This window comes from Cyprinus carpio, unplaced genomic scaffold, assembly GCF_018340385.1.
Source record: "Cyprinus carpio isolate SPL01 unplaced genomic scaffold, ASM1834038v1 S000006634, whole genome shotgun sequence".
Classification (NCBI taxonomy): domain Eukaryota; kingdom Metazoa; phylum Chordata; class Actinopteri; order Cypriniformes; family Cyprinidae; genus Cyprinus; species Cyprinus carpio.
In genome coordinates this window covers 212,076-222,725 of record NW_024879263.1, presented here as the reverse complement: position 1 = coordinate 222,725, position 10,650 = coordinate 212,076, and positions in this window count along the sequence as shown.

Genomic DNA, 10,650 nt, shown 5'->3' with positions numbered 1-10,650 from the left:
CATATAGTTTTGATGCTGTTTGTTGTGATTCTGAGATAAACTGTTTCATGTTAGTTTGTTTTATGGGGAAATATTTTCAGATAAAACATTTTTGTGTGTTTTTAAATAAACATTTGGAATTGAATTAAAATAAAACAGAAAATTGCATGAATGTTCTTTTATTTGTTTGCTTTTTTTCTTAATTTTCTAGTTTAACAAATTTGAAAAATAAAACAACTGATATAGATTTAACTTGGAAATTACACAGAAAAAATTTTCATTCATCCAATTAAAAAAATTTAGGGTAATGATTTCACATCTATATTTTTTAACTTGAGCTAATGAAATATAAATAACTTGCCCTAAACAATATTTTCTATGTCTATGAAAACTATAAAAATATATTTCTTAAATGAGAATTTTTGTTTTGAATAAATCTATATATTTTTGTTTGGATCAAAAATAGAATTTAAATTAATTGACTTTCTTCAATAATAAAAAAATACTTTGTGCCAAGTTTTATAAAATAGTTTTCATAGACATAGAAAATATTGTTTAGGGCAAGTTATTTGTTTTTCATTGGCTCAAGTTATAAAATATAGATGTGAATCATTACCCTAATTTTTTTTAATTGGATGAATGAAACATTTTTTTCAGTGTAGAGGATAGGAGAAAATATTTGTGCCAGATTGTTCATCTTTGTTTTTTCCCCTCTGTGTCTTTTTTAACTGTACTTGTATTTTATTTATACCCTTGTGATAACAAAGACCATTTGTGTTGGGTTTTATTGATGATCACTGGCAGCAATTTAATGTTGCTATTAAAGCTTTTACTGCAGCTATTCCAGTACCACCACTTCATACATATTCACAGTACATAATCTGCGTAGGGCACCAACTACCAAGGGGCACTCATTCACTTTTAGATAGTATGTTGCCAAGAATGCACATATTCGACTCTCAACCAAAATGTAGAATGGTTTGCAGTAGAAGGAAAATTAATTATAAAAAATGATGGATTTCATAAAATTTGCCAAATAATTAAAGGGTGAACTGAAAATGACAAGTAATGCAGTTTTTGTAATGCTGCCATCTTTTAGAATTTTGACAGTCATTATGATGCGACTGACTTTATGTTTCTGTTGGATTGAAAACATGCTAGTGTTTTAACAGAATGATTAGATCTTGAATCAGGTTTGCTGTGTTTTGATAGAGTTATCCCTGGTGGGAAAAAAAAAAAACCTATACAAAAAATGTTTAAAATATATTTATTTCATACTAAGTAGTACAAATCCATTAACATATTTTCGCTTGAGACTTACTGATATAAAGTACTTATTGGAGTACTTCTTCATTGCACAATGCACATTTCTAAATATTAAGCCTAAAATAAATGATAAATAAGGCATTTATATAGCGCTATAACGATGCCAGTGAACAGAACTGAACTCACAAATTTTGCTGATTATTGCTGCTGAAAATGGTCAGTTATTATTGTGTTTTGGGCTGTACTAATCTGTATTTTATATTACCTGTTTATCCAGGATAAAGAGATCATCCATCATGGAGACCATGTTCCAGGTGAAGCAGCATATCCTGGGTGAAAAACTAAGCCATTTTGTTTCAGTATCACTTAAGACTAAATAGATTTAAATTTATTTAAGTGGGTTATATGTTTCAGGCCTGCTAGACCATTCTGTTGAGACAAGTCAGTACCTTTGTTCTTGATTAGTTCATCTTGATGTCTGGGGGACCCACAGCACTGCATTATTATTATAGCATGCCCTCTTTCCTGACACACCTCAGTTCAGTTCTCATGGAGCTCTTTCCTGATGAGCTGATGATCTAAAATTAGGCATTGTTTATCAAGAGAGACATACACAAATATGCAATGCTGTGGGTCCCCAGGATCAGGATTGAAACCACTGCCTTATGACCACCTTCCAAGCCTCCCGATCATTTATAGGCTCTTACCTGGGTTCCAAATCATGCACAACCACATCACATAGGCTACTGGGCAACCATAAAACATGCACAACCTTCTTCTCTGTGAGGCTCGAGCATGCTGATTTTAAATGTGGACATAAGCCATCTTACTCTAGGGCTATACTGCTTGGGAACGCAGTTCTGGGAGGTAATTATAAAGAAGAACCACTTTTGATCTCTTTGAACCATTTTTTGACTTTGCTCAAGCTCTGATGCTCAGTAATGAGGTCAGTCCTGTTATATTGGTCCAGTTATACCGGCCCCATTGCAAAGTAAGGGATTTAACATTTAATGTACATCTCAGATGTCCCCAGAATGTGTCTGTGATGATTTAGCTCTAAATACCCTACATATCATTTATTATATCTTATTGAAAATGCCTATTTTGAGTGGAAGCAGAAACACATTGTTTTCGTGCCTGTAAGCTTAAATGCTGCTCCTCAGCCCCTTTCCAAGAATAGGGCTGTGCCTTTAAAAACGTGTCCGTTTACTTTTTGATTATCATGTCTCATCTGGCTAACCATGCTTTTGCTTTCATGCTAGTTTAAACTTCTGATAGCGCTTTCTGAGCTTAAACATCCCAAGCACGCCAAGCATTAAGAAAGCCAAGGCTGTCACAGCATGTGAGTACTAAACCAAGTTCTCTTCAAGCTTCATTGCGCTTTTAAACTGTTAAATACACACAAGTTTATGTTAAAAATACATATAAGTTACAAAAACAGACGGTTATGTCTGTGAAGGTAAACAGCTGGGAAAGAAATTGCTTGCTTATATTAGGTCTGTGTGGCAGCAGCATAATATACAGTAAATAAATAAATAAATCTACTGCTCACGCCACGCTTTCTGGGTTGGTAGGATGCACTGGAACCCGACATAGTAGCACTCAAACATGGAAAAGTGAGATTTTCATGATATGTCACCTTTAATAATTTCATCTCAAACTTGAAAAGGTCACAGATGATGACTTCAGGAAGGCTGGGGAGTTCATCAATCTAATGCATATTCTCTGCATATATACCCTGTGTGTGTGTAAGTGACAGGGAATGTGCTACATGTGCCCAGATTCATTTTTAAAAGCTGGAAGACCACTTGTGAACTCAAAAAAAAAGGAAGATTGTGGCCATCATTAGAGAAAAAAGCCCAGGGGTGACCTTATCCAAACATTGCCAGACATTGCCAAAAAAAAAAAAAACAATACCAAAAAAATAAATAAAAAAATAAAAACTCCTTAGATATAAAATTCCTTTACTGTGCAAATCTCTACTGTTTAATCATTTTTGTGTAGGTTGAAGGATACTGATATGGTATTTTTTGTGGAGGCCACCACAATGGACCATAGATTCAAGGAAAAGTGAAAAAATTAGGAAGTCTAGGAATAACTAAAGAAGGAAGCAATAAGGAAAGCAATCATCAAAATGTAAAGTTCTTTTGAGAATGGCGCAGTGCTTACAGGATATCTTTTTATTCAAACCAGGGTTCCTAATGCATCCTTAATTTTAAAAAAAAAAAAAAAAAAAAAAAAAAAGTATTGGCATTAAATCGATTTTTAAAATGTTAAGGTCAAATAGGTCTTAAGTCTTATTTTTATATAAGACCTCTCCCTCATAAGTAATACTTTTTTACTTAAATTAAAACTACCTTATTAGCTGCTTATATGATTTTTTTTTTTTTTTCTCTTTTCTTTGTGGGTTTGCTTGTTCACGGACAATCCTCGCGGGCATTTATGACAAAGGTGAGGGCGTATTACGTACTGACTCTTGAATGTAGAAAAGGAAAAGAAAATGGGTAAATGTAAGTTTAATTGTACATTCATACTTTATGTTTGTAGGGGTTTGCACCTGCACTTTGTAAAAGAGCATAATAGGACCCCTTTAATGCAACCTCGGATACAGCTTGTGTCACTGTCATGAATCCTGTCCATGGACTTCCGTTCAATTGCCACCAGGTCACCATTCAGTTACATTGACTCTCACACTACACAAACTGTTGCATGTCATCCCAGACTACATATCCCATCATCCATTGCACTGATTGCAGACAGCTGTAATCAGTCACACACTCACTATATTACACTCACTCAGATCCTTCTCAAACTGCCGAGTATTGTTTGCATATCCCGTGTAGACAATTACTGTAACTTAGGTTTATCTATATTCTAAATTAACATGAATGAATATGATCTGATTATTTAAAATTATTTTAAATAAAATTATTCAGGGGTTGACTGTGTATTCCCGATTAAAATATTAAGTGCTACCTCCCCTGATCACACTACAAACAATACAAAACTATAATGCTATAAGAAACAGAAAAGATTAATTCATTGTTCACCTGGGTCTTCAGTTTATGATTAGCTCACCTCACCTCTTATCTGACAAGTCTTCGGGTTTGAGTCGTTCCTTCATCACGTGACAGCCCCATAAACTAATAAACCTATGCTGTCTGAGCCGGAAATAGAATTGATTAGTTCATCTTTCGACTTGTGGGGGATGCGACAAGATGGCACTGATGACGCATGCATTATAAGTTTCTCTGTAAAGGCTTTGGCCATTACTCCTTCAAAATGCGTAAATAGACGGATTATCTAGTTTGTTTAAGTGCTTATTAGTAGAAATGCTTAAATTCTTTAAGTGAAATTCAACTTAAAAACTTTAAAAGAGAAAACTAATTTGAATCAGTAGAGCAGACACTGTTAACGTTACAATGCTAAAATGAGTGGCGTAAATACAAAGCAAAAGAAAGGTCCTCAAAAACTTTCGGACCACTCATACCCTACGGTATGTAACATGACGAGAGTTTCTTCAAAAGAACTTGATTTTGGTGGATCGTGTACACCTCTCACCAGAACTCCATGAAATATCCCTACATCAAAGAAATCTAAAGTTGATCTCTCGTTACATGAGCTACAAGAGAACATCCTCACTGTCCTCAACAAGAGAGCTGACTCCCTTGAAGAAATGATTAAAACAAATTCAAACACCATTGAAGAGTTGAAATCATCCCTCCTTTTTGTCAACGCAGAAATTGTTGATTTGCAGAAATCTAAAGTCGAACTAACAGCCAAAGTTACAGAAGCGAGAGCTATATCTCAGCTGGAAAACAGAGTCATTGATGCTGAGCGCTACAAACAGAGGTGGTGTTTATGACTATACGGCATTCCAGAAGCAGAAAATGAAAATGTAAAGGTCAAGGTGATGGAGATTTGCAAGGGAGTGGCACCTGAACTCGTGACAAAGATGAGTGAGGCGGTGGATGTAGCTCACAGATTGGGCAGGCCTGTGTCGGGTCGAGCGAGGGCCATTATCCTTTTTGCGCTGCGCTCGGTGAGAGACTTCATCTGGAAGAGTGCAAAAAACAGTGACTACCTTAAAGAACGCAAACTACGCTTTGGAGAAGACCTGACAAAAGCAGAAAAAGTGTCCTGTGCACTCCTTTGGCCTTGCGTACAAAAAGCATGCAACAAAGAAAAAAAGGCTTACTTCGTCGGAGCTAAAGCATACGTTGACGGCAGAGAAATCATTCCAGAAAAAATGGATACTATCTGATTCCTGTTCGCTTAAAGCAAAATCAAGGATGACTGTTGTGAAGATGAGCAATTTTTTTATTTGATATTTAGTATACAGTTGCTATATGGCTGTTTGCCTGTATTTTCGAATTTAGAAGGAGAAAAGCAGAGCTTTTCTTTTTCTTTTCTCTTAAATAGTACTTCTTTTAATAGTAGCAACTTCTTTTGCCGTTTTGATGGTGTTAAAGTTATGTTCTATTAATGCCAGAGGTCTGAGGAACTTGGTTAAAAGAAAAGCTTTTTTTTCTTTTTTGCAAAGAATTCAAAAGTGACTTAATTTTCATTCAAGAGACTCATTCGTCGTTTTGATGGTTTAATTTTTGGAAACACCAATGGGGAGGTGAGATGTGGTTAGCTCACGGTTCCAGTCATTCAGGTGGAGTGGCAATTTTGGCACATACTTTCCATGGAAAATGTGTGTGGAGCAAAGGGGACTCTAAAGGTCATCGGTTAATATTACTGATTGATATAAATGACTGTCAATTCATTATTGTTAATGTTTATGGGTATAGTTCAAAAGATGCAAACACTTTGTTATTAGGTGAAATTGAAAATTATGTCAATTCTACCATGAGATGCAACCCTAATGCAAAATTAATTATTGACTTTAATTTGGTCATGAATGGTTCCATGGATAGATTATCACCTAGAGTGAACAGTGAGTCTAGTGACCTCTTACGTTTAAGTTATAGTCTTGACTTAATTGACATTTGGAGGGTAAAAAACCCTTCAACTAAGCAATTTACCTGGAGCAACAAACATTTCTCATTATAATCCTGCGTTGACCTTTGGTTGGTTTCTTCAGACTCCGAACAGTTCATTTTAGATTCATCTATATTGCCTGCTACTCTAACATTCCATAAAGTTATTAGTCTTAAAATTGCATTATCAGGGCGTAAGGATAACAGAATTGGTGGAGGATACTGGAAACTCATTACTAAATTATGATGACTTGAAATCCATTATAGAAAGACTTATTCATAAGCATTGGAATTCTGCAATTAATAGTGGTGTGTTTGGTAAACAATGGGAACTTTTAAAATTTGAAATAGGATGTGCTGTTAGGACCTATGGTAAAAGATAAGCCATCAAAAGGAAAGCAGATTTACTTGAAATTTCAGCTGAAATTAATAATTTAATACAGAAAGGCACTTTCACTTTAGAAGATCAAGTCTCTTTAAATAAACTCCAAAATAAACATATCCATATCCAGAAATGGGAGAAAAAAATAGTAAATACTTCTTTAATCTTGAAAAAAGAAGAGTGGAGGTCAATACGATTAGGAAAATGAAAATTGATGGTGTTGTTTGTGAAGATAAAAATATTATTTCATCCCATATTACAGAATTTTTTAGCAACAAGTACAAAAGTGACTCAAGTGTCATTGACCCTTTTCCTATTCTAAATTCTATTACTTTAGAGAGATATGTTAGTATTGATTTTAATTTTTATATGTTCTAAAAAATATATAATTGGAAGAAGTTTAAAAGGCCATTAATAACTTAAAAAACAATAAATCACCGGGGAGTGATGGGTTGACTTCAGAACTATATAAAACTTTTCATGACCATTTATCTGAATTTTTTACTCGCAGTTTATGAAGAATCATTTGTCAATGTATGCCTTCCACCATCAATGAGAGAGGGTGTTATTACTTTAGTACCAAAATCTCATAAAGATACCCTTTATGGCACCCAATCACATTATTAAATAATGACTATAAAATTTTGGCATCTATTTTGGCAAAACGTCTTAAATATGGCCTGGATGAATTAATTGATGAGTGCTAGTCTGGGTTTATAAAGGGCCGCCACATATCAAATAATATAAGGTTAGTTCTTGATTTGATTGATTATCGTGATTTAGTTTTAGATCCTGCTGTAATTATTTACATTTACATTTACATTGAATCATTCAGCAGATGCTTTTATCCAAAGCGACTTACAAATGAGAACAATAGAAGCAATCAGACCAACAAGAGAACAACAACAGTATACCAGTGCCATGACAAGTCTCAGTTAGTCTAATACAGAACACGTAGCCAGGGTTTTTTTTTTTTTAAGAATATGCCAGACAAGTACTAGTATTTGCTTACAATAAGTGTTCGAAAAAGATGAGTCTTTAGATGTTTTTTGAAAATGAGTAAAGACTCAGTTGTTCGAATTGAGATCGGGAGGTCATTCCACCAGCTGGGCGCAGTCCAGGAAAAAGTACGTGAGAGTGATTTTGAACCTCTTTGGGATGGCTTCACTTGCAGAGCGCAAACCTCTGGAGGGTGCATAAGATTGAACTAGTGAGTTTAGGTAAGTTGGTACCGTGCCAGTGGACGTCTTGTAGGCAAGCATCAGTACCTTGAATTTGATGCGAGCGGCTACTGGTAGCCAGTGTAACCTGATGAGGAGAGGAGTAACATGGGCTGTTTTCGGCTCATTGAAGACAACCCTCGCTGCTGCATTCTGGATCAGTTGCAGAGGCTTGATAGTGCATGCAGGAAGGCCCGCCAGGAGAGCATTGCAATAGTCCAGTCTGGAGAGAACAAGAGCTTGGACAAGAAGTTGGGTGGCTTGCTCTGACAGGAAGGGTCTAATCTTCCTAATGTTGTATAAGGCAAATCTGCAGGACCGGGTCATTGTAACAATGTTGTCTGTGAAGCTTAACTGATGATCCATCACAACTCCTAGGTTTCTGGCTGTCCTGGAAGGAGTTATGGTTGACGAACCCAGCGGTATAGGGAAGTTGTGATGAAACAATGGGTTAGCTGGAACCACCAGCAGTTCAGTCTAAGTAAGGTTGAGCGGAAGGTGATGGTCATTCATCCAGCTAGAAATGTCACTCAGACAGGCTGAAATGCAAGCAACTACCCTAGGGTCATCTGGTTGGAATGAGAAGTAGAGTTGAGTGTCATCAGCGTAGCAGTGATAGGAAAAGCCATGCTTCTGAATGACAGATCCTAATGACTAATGTTCCTAATGTTCCAGAGGTGCCCATTTTTCTGAGGGTGAACAGGAGAATCTGGTGATTAACTGTGTCAAAAGCAGCAGACAGGTCCAGCAAGATGAGTATTGAGGATTTGGAAGCTGCTCTTGCCAGTCGCAGGGCTTCAGTAACCGAGAGCAGGGCAGTCTCAGTTGAGTGGCCACTTTTGAAGCCAGATTGGTTGCTGTCCAGGAGGTTGTTCTGTACAAGGAACATAGACAACTGGTTGAACACAGCTCGTTCGAGTGTCTTTGCAATGAATGGAAGAAGGAATACCTGTCTGTAGTTTTCTAGAAGTGCTGGATTTAGAGATGGTCTTGTTTTGAATGAATGGAAGAAGGAATACCTGTCTGCTGAGGGAAATGTTCCAGAGTGAAGAGAGGAGTTGATAATGTGAGTAAGTGAAGGTATGACTGAAGAAGAAATCACTTGAAGGAGGTGAGTGGGGATCGGATCAAGTGGACAGGTAGTAGGATGACTGGACAGGATAAGTTTGGAAACATCCATCTCTGAGAGCGGAGAGAACGAGGAGAACGAGTGAGCATTAGTCGTTGTGAAGTTATCCTCAGTCTGCGGTGTGGAGAATTGGTCACTGATGGTTCTTGTCTTATTTGTGAAGAAAACTGCAAAGTCGTCAGCTGTAAGAGTCGATGGAGGTGGAGGAGAAGTCTAAAAATTATGTTTTAAGACTTCCAAAAAGCCTTCGATTCTGTTACCCACAACTTCATTCTTAGTGTATTACATTACTTTGATTTTAATAATGATTTTATCAATGCAGTAAAAACTTTGTATGTAAGAGGAAATAGCTGTGTTAAACTAATATCTGGAACAACGCGTGTTTAAAGGTATTAGAATCCATGATAAAGAAATAAAAATCTCCCAATATGCAGACGATACCACGCTTTTCTTGAAAGATCAATCAGAGGTTTCTAAAGCAATGGAGATCATTAAAGTGTCTGGCCTATCCCTTAATATTTCAAAATGTGAGATAATGTCATTAAAAATATAGATAAAACAGCAATTTGGGGAATTCAGCTTAAAGATTTAATTAATTATTTGGGTGTAAAAATATCTTTAAATTCGAACATGGTTCTTTCAGAACTTAATCTCAGTCCTATTAAAGACATGATTAGAAAGAAGTTTAATTCTTGGCTATAAGAGATTTGTCTCTCACTGGTCGAGTCTTACTGTCAAAGGCGCAGGGTCTATCAAGAGTCTCTTATCTCTTCTCTGTAATGGATTGTCCTAAGTCATCGTTTTTATTTTGGATAAATTATTATATAATTTCGTATGGAAAAACAAATCACACAAAGTTAAAAAGGAGGTTCTAAGAAATAAAATTAGTGAAGGAGGTCTTGAAGTTGTTGACTTCACCTTCTTTAACCATGTATTAAAAGTAAATTGTTTGAAAAGATTAGTCAAAAACACTAAATCTATATGGAACACATTTCTTAATTTTATTTTTAAGAAAATTGGAGGCATTGAATTTTTGTTACAGTGCCCCTTTTCACTTGGTAAATTACCCTATAAAATAGCAAAACAGGCTTTATTGTCATGTTTACTAGTTTACAAACACAATTTTTCACCTCACCGTTGTTTTATTTGGAATAATCAGAATATTGTTTATAGAAATAAATCATTATTTTTTGAGAGATGGTATTTAAATAACATACTCTGTTAATCACTTGATAGATGATAATGGTCAGCTATATTCCTTTTCAGAATTCTCCAGGAAATTTTTTTTTTGTGTTAAATTGTTTTGGAATGTTAGAATATGTATCAACACTTTTGATTTTATTTTCTTTTATTATAACTCTAACTTTTCGATCCAATATATTGTTAATCTTTTTATTATACTTGGCAAAATTTTTATTAATAAGTGTTAATTTTTGGGTAAGAACCCAATACTGTCAATTTTTCTGGTTGACTATAATTCTTATGTTTTGTCTTTGATGGGCATAAAAAACAAAAAATCATTCAAAAGTCAATAATTGCTTTCAATGTTTAACCTTGTATAATTCCCCCCCTCTGGTTTATGTTATTTATTTATTTATTCATTTTATTTTATTTTTTATTTTATTTTTACGTATTTTGTCCTCTATTGTTTTTGAGGTTGTTGAGGTTTATATGCTTGTTATTACGTGT